Source organism: Hordeum vulgare, chromosome 7H, assembly GCF_904849725.1.
Source record: "Hordeum vulgare subsp. vulgare chromosome 7H, MorexV3_pseudomolecules_assembly, whole genome shotgun sequence".
Lineage (NCBI taxonomy): Eukaryota > Viridiplantae > Streptophyta > Magnoliopsida > Poales > Poaceae > Hordeum > Hordeum vulgare.
The window spans coordinates 628,176,215-628,183,748 of record NC_058524.1 but is presented as its reverse complement, the minus strand read 5'-3'; positions in this window follow the sequence as shown (position 1 = coordinate 628,183,748).

The window sequence follows — 7,534 nt, the reverse complement described above, 5'->3', positions numbered from 1 at the left end:
CGCCAAGACCGAAGATGCATACCTTCCGGCCATTTCGTCGAACACCTCGACGTGGGGGGAGCGGCATCGTTCAACGGCATCGCCGGAGCACCTCCTTGCGGGGGGGGGGGGGGGTGAAGTCAGAGGTTGAATAAGGTGGCTTCCTTGAAGCCGGAACCTTCCTCCGCTTTACGCCCGCGGCCTTGCCGACCTTCTCCGTCGCCGACCGGGATCGCACTGCGGCATTGGCGCCCGGAGCGCGGACCGTCGCGGCGGGGGCAGTCGGATTCCCGCCTTGCACGACCACATTGCTCTGCCTCTTTCGGGAAGGCGCGGCGTGTGCTTGGGCGACAGCAGCGGGACAACGTGGCCGGCGACGAGATCCGCCCGAGGGGAAGGAGCATGCGCGACCTCGACGGTGACGGGGGCAGCATGGGGTCCTCCATGGCGATGAGGAACGGTCGGGGAGGAGGAACCGGAGCTTGTGGAGGGGGGGCAATGGTGGCGGAGGGTGCGGGGAGCGCGGGAAAAGGGCGCGCGGAAATGTCCCTCCCGCCAAATATCACGTCGGATAGGGGTTCAACTCGGGTCGGCCTCCCAGCCCGTGAAGATAGAGGTTGGGGGAGAAGATTTGCCGCGCCCCGCAAAAACATTCGCGGACCGGGGCGGGATGCGGGGTCTGATCGTGCGGATTTTTCGGCCCCGGCCCGCAATTTGGCGGTTATTTTGCGGGCCGGGGCGGGATGCGGGGTCTGCTAGAGTTGCTCTAAAAGCGCATAATTAATCACAAAACTGACGCATTAGTAACCCACGTCCACTAAACGAGCGATTTCCTCACATGCATTGGTGAAGACGGTTTTCAAAACACCCCAATTAATAGGTTAATTAATGTCATACGCCTTATTTCCTTCTAACTGTGAAAAATTATTGTTTTAGAGATACGTCCAATATACTGTGATAAAAGGAGTAATATAAAAACGTTACAGAGAGAATAAACTTAGTAAATGTAACTTCTGATTCTGGAATTCCAATCATTGTAGTGAAGATCACAACTTCGGGTGGAATTTCTCCTGTAAAGAAGCAACTAGAGAAATTGGTTACCTTGGAACTAGTAATGTTTATGTGCGTCTGATTGAGTCTATCGATGGTGGCTTCAAGTACCCGAGACAACTAGCTAATTTGGTGTTCAGAATTCTTTGGGTTAATACTCTGTAGCTATTTTGTATTTCAAGTTCACTACCTTTTAAGATGTGTTTGAAAGAAGTGAAAAGCTCCTTCCTAGCGCATTACTTGAGTAGAAATCGTGAGCATGGTATCGGCTTATTAGAATTTTTCTTGCGTTTTTTTATCTTCTAGTATGGTGCATGCGAATACTGTTTTTTTAATATCTTGACACTAGTGAAAAACGGATCATTAATCCCGGTTTTAGAGGGCCTTTAGTCCCGGTTCTCTAACCGGGACTAAACAATCAGGACAAAAGGTTGAAACTTTTGATCCCAGTTGTTTTACGAACCGGGCCTAACAGTGCTCGACGTGCCCGCTGTGGGGCGCGAAGGCAAGAGGACCTTTAGTCCTGGTTGATAACACCAACCAGGACTAAGAGGTGGCTATGTGTCAGCAGTTGTCAGATGCTGGGTTTTTGCTTTTATTTTTGTGTTTACCCTTTAATTTTTTACATTTAGGGTTTCATTTTTATTTACTAGACGATGTGTTGATCCTCTAATTCAACATAATCACTTGCATCAATTCACTTTAATCAAATATTATCTCATAAAATACAAAAATATTATAATAATTATCATCCTAATCGATCATGTCAAGTTAATATAAACCAGCAAAACTTCTCTTTCATAGGACCTAGTCCTCTCTCCTGGGTAAAATGTCATAAAATAGAATAACACCTATGTCTCCGTGATGAAGCAGAGATATCCAACGGCCTCCAACTTGTGGTTTCTGATACTTATTTATTTCTCTCCATGTTTCAATTTAAAGCCATTCTTTTGGTTTGCGCTCAGTCGAGTATGGAGAATCGAATTGAGCCCTCGGGGGGGGCTTTTAATTGTCATATGACCGTTGCCATGCATCAACAGAGGCACAAGATGATTTGGCAGTTTCTGTTGAAGAACATAATAGTAGCCTAGTTAGCAATGTAATATAATCAACACCATTTATGCAATAGTAGTGTACTTAATTTGCAACTCTTACCAAGATATTTCGATGAATGTCATCCGTCCTCAACTTTTGCACTACTGGCATGTAAAATGTATAATTTGGGTCAGTTCCTTAATTATACGGAAATTTGTCCGTACCAACCAGGACAAAGTGGATAAGAACATCCTTCTCTTTCCAAGTTAGATGTGATCCATAAGTGTAGTGTCTCGTGTCAATTAATTTTCGTATTTCACTCAAAGAAACGAAACAAGCTGTAAATTATAAATTATTAAATTTAGTATGGATGAACATCAACTATTTTTAAATATAGAATGCAAATTACTTGAAAAATATGGTTGACAAACTCACATGGAGGTAAAACAGGAAGCATATCGACATCCACCCAAATGTCGATGTTACCTTCAATATGATCGGCAGGAGGAAGATCGAAGGTTATTTTCATATCCTCCTGAAATCCATATGCCTTGCAAAGAGCTTCCCAATTTGAGCACCCTATTTCGGTGTTATTAACTGCATTCATTATTTTGACCAGAAATGTGTGACCATGTCTAGTCCTCACATTAGCTCTCCTCGTCTCCATACTCTCGTGGTCCTCGAAACCGAGCCTCTCCAACACATACCTTCTTGCATGGCAGGGGAGGAACTAGTCGAATTGTATAAAACAAAAATTACACGTTGAAGCAAAGAAACAGAAGTCATGCTTAATTATAAAAAAACACTTGTCATCATTGTATATTGTACAAACATCGAAGGTCTCGTCAAGCTTCATGATGAAGAACATGTCGTCTCGCAGGTGAGGCCGCCTGTCGCACAAACCCCGATCATCACCGCAGTAATCACACTCAGGGATCCTATCATCGTCACACATCTCCTGTGTTTATGGATTAATTGCAATCAAGTCAACTATATCAAAATACACTACATTAAAATAAACTTTCATAAACTACATTTCCCGTGCTGTAACTGCCACCGTTCTCAAAACAAGGCAATCAAACAATATGATCATATAATATCACTAATACATCTCGAATAATATAATATTACTCCTCACCGGCGATCGTCGGGACTCCTCCGACGATCGTCACGGACTCCTCACCGGCGATCGTCGGGGACTCATGAATTGACCTATGTCTATATATATTTTTGATAGCATCCATAGCTTAACTAATCGAGAAGAAAGATAAAACAATTTAGTATTCACTTTATCTAGCAAAATCATCATATATACAATATCACTAATACATCGAATAATCCATTTAATACATCTTAAATATTATTGAATATAGTCTCGAATACATCTCGAGTATAATCTAGTTCACTCGCGGTTCCTGACCAAACCGATCACTTAAAGAGCTGCCGTTGTACTAAGGCGCGTGTTGTGGACACCTAAAGAGAAAAAACCAACACATGATCATAGCTCGAGTGAGATTCCTGAAGAACCTGTCAGGTATTGGAGAACCTGACGTCCAACGCAAGCAAGTAGCGACGGACGTGCTCGTCATCCTCCCTGACACGACGACTTACCTCTTCCTCGAGGGTCGGCTGCCTCCACACCGAAAGTGGCCCACGCGACCGCCATCAAAGAAGCTCCGGGTCCATGACGTGAGCCCGGTTCCTCACCAAGATGCGCGTCCTGGAAGGTAGCACATCCCAGTGCTAGCCCGACGGAACCACGTCCTGGACATGGTGCCTCTCAAGCAGTTTGTCGCCACCGGGTCGACGACGAGGATGCGGACCGGGCATCGTCGACGTCAAGAACAAATTCTACAACTATTTAAATTCCTACTATTTAATAAACTTTTACAACTATTCAATAAACTTTTCACCAAAAAATGAAACGGTGCATCCACTACATTGAAATACACTACATTAAAATACACTTAAATATGACAGACACTTAAAATGAAACACATTTAAAATTCACTACATTAAAATACACTACAAAAAAAGTATGCCAACATTTTCTCACACAAGCCAAATTGTGGCTAATTATTTAAGCGCGTCAAGTTGGGAAAGTTTGACATAAAAAATGCGGTTTGAACCAATGTAGTATTGTCTTTGAATAACAAATTCCAAAAACAGTAAAACAACTTGAATTTTTCTACCAGAAAACATGTTCTAGTGTTCTAGTAGGTGCAAAGTTAAATGAAGAAATTATATTAGTGGTACATTGTGGAAACGAATAAAATCGGTGTTCTAAAAGGGATCGGGGGAGGGGCACGGGGGCTCGCCACAACATGGTCATCGGAGGGGGAGGTGAGGTGAGAGAGGTGGCCTCACCTTTTGTTGGAGGGAAGGAGGGCGGCGAGGGTGTCGGCGATGGTGTCGACTCGGGGCAGGGCGCGGCGAGGGTATCGGCGAGGGCGTCGCGGGGAGAGGCAGGGTGCGGCGAGGGCATCGGCTTGGGGCATGGCGCGGTGAGGGTGTCGGTGAGGGCGTCAGCAAGGGGAAGGGCACGTCGCGGCAACGTGGGAGCCGGCGTCGGAGCAGATCGAAGGAGAAGTGGGGATTTCATTTTTGCGCGGCCGCTTATGTACCCCAACATTTAGTCTTTAGTCCCAGTTGGAGCCTCCAACTAGGACTAAAGGTTTGGGCTCCTGCCCTTTCGGCTGGCGAAGTTTCACCTTTAGTCCTGGTTGGTTGCTCTAACCGGGACTAAAGTCCCCCCTAGACCCGGTTGGAGCCACCAAACGAGACTAACGGGGTGGTGCTGGAACGGTCGAGGTGAGCTGGAAGTTTAGTCCCACCTCGCCGAGTGAAGGCCACTCACAGTTGTTTATAAGCCACGCTGGGGCTACCGTGGTGAGCTTCTCTCTAATGCAGACAATAAATGCCTAATCTTTAGCCCTGCCTAGTTGGGCCTACTTGCCCCACGGGCCTGCGTCCTGGTCCATTTGTTGATGGGTTTCTAGTCATATGCATGCCATTGTGGCCTAGTAGGTTGGCATTTTTTTAATTTTTTGTATGTTATAAAAGATTTTTAGTTGATTCTTTTTGCTATTTAATAATATTATAGTTCTGTTTTAGTTGATCATAACAAAATATTTTAATTGATTGTTTTTAGTTGGTTCTTTTTGCTATTAGAGTTTTCTAAAAGCTTTTTAGTTGATTATTTTAATGAGTTTTTTAAGTTAAATGACCCTGAAATTGAAAAGCACTACAAATGAATAATATTATAAAATACTTTTTGTTAACCTAATAATTTTATATTTTATTTTCTATTAACTAATTAGTTTAACCTAATACTTTTTGTTAATCTAATAATGTTATATTTAGTTTAGTATTTTCTACTTTTCATTCATTTAATAATTTTTTGAGCTAAATGACACTGAAATTGAAAAGCACTACAAATGAACTCTGAAAAGGTTGAAATTTGGCATGGTATCATAATTTTACTGAAATAGCATGTTCTAAAAGGTTGAGAGGGTTACGCAAAAACCGGATGCACTTCGTGTACAAACTAGACAATCTCTTTCGAAGCATTAGGGTTTGAGAAGAAAACTCATCTGAAATCAAGATAATTAGCAATCCAGTTGTTGTAACTCTGTGCTTATTTTTCTCAAACTTATCCTTCTAACCTCTCGGTTAAAAGTGCAAAATCATCAAAACATGGTGTACATGGTGACAACTGTTGAATATGAAACCAAGAAGATGATTTTACTTCACAACAGCGTCACCTAGCGTGCCTGGTCAGAGGGGAGTGGTGTGGGTGTGTTAGAGTGGGAGATGGTCATGGATAGATGTGGGTGGCAGGTATAAGGGTACGAGGTAGGTCGTGTTGGAGCTAGAAGTAGACCAAGACAAAATGACTCAAGAAGCATGGGTTTCTCTACGGAAGGCATGTGTGTGGAAGAAACATAAGGTAAACAGTGTTAGTAAAAATTAACATCGGAGGACACTTAACATTTTTCGCGTGAAGAACAAGACACCAAAATCTCTTGTGTTCTGGCATAGGTGTTGAGGTAGCTAATGTAACCAAACACACATAGGTGGTTTTCAATGGGGTGAACACCATAGGGAAGATAACAGGTTGTGAGAAAATTAATGGGGGGCAAGAGGGACGATGATTATGTTGTGCAATGGCACTATCCAGCTTATTGATAGTTCCTTTGCATCTATGGTCTCGCTAATGTGCAAGAAGGATGGCAGGTGGCGTTTTTGTATGGATTACAGCCGCATCAATGTACTCACTATCAAGAAAAGAACATTTCATGGCAATCGTCAACAAGATGCTCAATGAGTTGGCTGGATCAAAATTCTTCACGAAGTTGGGTTTTCGATAAAGCTACCAACATATTCGAGTTGATATCGAGGATGAGTACAATACTTCCTTTCACACTCACCAAGGCATGTACGAATTCTCCTTGATGAATTTTGTCGTGACAAATGTTTCCACAACATTCTAGAGCATCATGAACCAACTCTTTGAGCCACTGATGCGTCGCTCCGTACTTGTGTTTGTGGATGATATATTGGTGTACAACGCACCAAAGGAAGGGCACTTGCAACATATGTGTGTGGTGTTGCTCTCCTATGACAGAATTGAATACTCTTGAAACAAAGAAAATGCTCCTTCATGCAACTGGAGTTGGGTTGGGGCACGTGATCAGCTCTCAAGGTGAGGTTATTGAAGCTGCCAAGGTATCTCCCAAGGCTCTTGTGTGTGTGGGGGGGGGGGGGTAGGACTCATATGACACTACCATAAGAAGTTAACCCAATCTCTAAGAGGATGTACACAAGGAGGGACACGATGCCAAGTGTCACCATCATCCGATTTGGGCATGTTTGCACCTAGAGTCTCCCCAAAGAATTGTAGAAGGAGGGTCAAGAACTACATGTTGACGATTCAGCAAGGAAACAAAGCATGTAGGCTTTTGTCGAGAACTGTATATAAGGACTATTTGTTGGGGAACGTCGCATGGGAAACAAAAATTTTCCTACGAGCACGAAGACCTATCATGGTGATGTCCATCTACGAGAGGGGATATTCGATCTACGTACCCTTGTAGATCGCACACCAGAAGCGTTAAGAAACGCGTTTGATGTAGTGGAACGTCCTCACGTCCCTCGATCCGCCCCGTGATCCGTCCCGCGATCCGTCCCACGATCTAGTGCCGAACGGACGGCACCTCCGCGTTCAGCACACGTACAGCTCGACGATGATCTCGGCCTTCTTGATCTAGCAAGAGAGACGGAGAGGTAGATGAGTTCTCCGGCAGCGTGACGGCGCTCCGGAGGTTGGTGGTGATCTAATCTTAGCAGGGCTCCGCCCGAGCTCCGCAGAAACGCGATCTAGAGGTAAAACCGTGGAGATATGTGGTCGGGTTGCCGTGGCAAAGTTGTCTCAAATCAGCCCTAACACCTCCGTATATATAGGTGGGAG